The sequence below is a fragment of the Acyrthosiphon pisum genome, chromosome A1 (assembly GCF_005508785.2).
Source record: "Acyrthosiphon pisum isolate AL4f chromosome A1, pea_aphid_22Mar2018_4r6ur, whole genome shotgun sequence".
Taxonomy (NCBI): Eukaryota; Metazoa; Arthropoda; class Insecta; order Hemiptera; family Aphididae; genus Acyrthosiphon; species Acyrthosiphon pisum.
Window position 1 is genome coordinate 170,049,061 of NC_042494.1, and position 1,220 is coordinate 170,050,280.

The 1,220-nt window shown below is 25.9% G+C and overlaps 1 protein-coding gene across 1 annotated transcript in view; it reads right to left on the reverse strand.

The window, feature by feature from the left end:
• Positions 1–1,220, reverse strand: part of LOC103309676 — a 7,008-nt gene that overhangs the window by 2,901 nt on the left and 2,887 nt on the right. The window lies entirely within an intron of this gene.

Sequence of the window (1,220 nt, forward strand, 5' to 3'; positions counted from 1 at the left end):
CTGTATTATTCAGGAAATGAGCATACTTGGTGAATCAGTGAATCACCCTGTAAAATCTTCTCTACATTATGATCAGAAATTAAATATTGATAATCAGTAATCAGGTATAAAATCAGTCTGATCTATTATAAGAATGTTGTAAGAATTATTAATTATTGTAAGAAACATACCAATAAATACGAAATTAAAAAATTATTTAAATACCTAATATATTTTTCAATATTTTATTGAAATATTTAAAGAAGGATGAAAGTTTCAAGTTTGAAATATTTCAAAGTGAAAATTTCATGTGAAATATTTCATACTCATAGTCATAATCCTAAATAAAATTATTAAGGCTGGCAACTTATGGGGTAGTATATACTATATTATATAGGTACAGTTACCAGATTCTTGTTATTCAAAAAGGGAATGTTGAGATATATGTAAGTGTATTGTTACGTATGTTCAAAATACTTTCAAACTAATTATTACTTGCTATATTTCAATTAAAAATAAATCTTACAATACAATAAATATTATAATGTTTTATAAAATAGTTTGACAGTCAAAATGCTCTCCAGGTTAGTGTAGTCGCTGTTCGCTGTTGTGCAATATTATTATTTATTATACACTATTTTATACTATGCTTACTAATATAATCAGGGGTTCTTAACAGTATTAATAATAGTAATAATTAATAGTACCATTGATTATAGAATTCTATAATCAATGGTACCTACCTACAAATAACTTAGGTACCTATGTAAGATTCAAGAAAGGAAATTGGACATTCCACAATACGAATTCAAAAATTATAAGTAGAGCTAGGATTTTGGTGACTTTTGCATTTTTTTTCTTTAAGTTCTATACAATTCTAACCAAAAACTAAATTTGTTTCGTGATATAACAATTTAAAATATGTAATTTTTATTTTGCATTTTTTTGCATTTTTTGTTTATTTTAAGCTTTTTTAATATGTGTTGTAAAGGTTAGGCCCAATAAGTACCTATCGGCAATTACCTACTCCAGTCCATTGATATTGAAAAAGTAATATAAGAGTAAGTAAGATAAGATTAAATATCAAACGAACCCAAAACTAAATAAGGTATACTTTAGTAGTGAATACGACATGTACTTATGTGGTTCTACACCGATCTTAACTGTACACAATACTGAACAAATAATATCACGACTTATAATGGCAAAAATTAAGTCAACAGTAGAAAGCCGTTTACGTG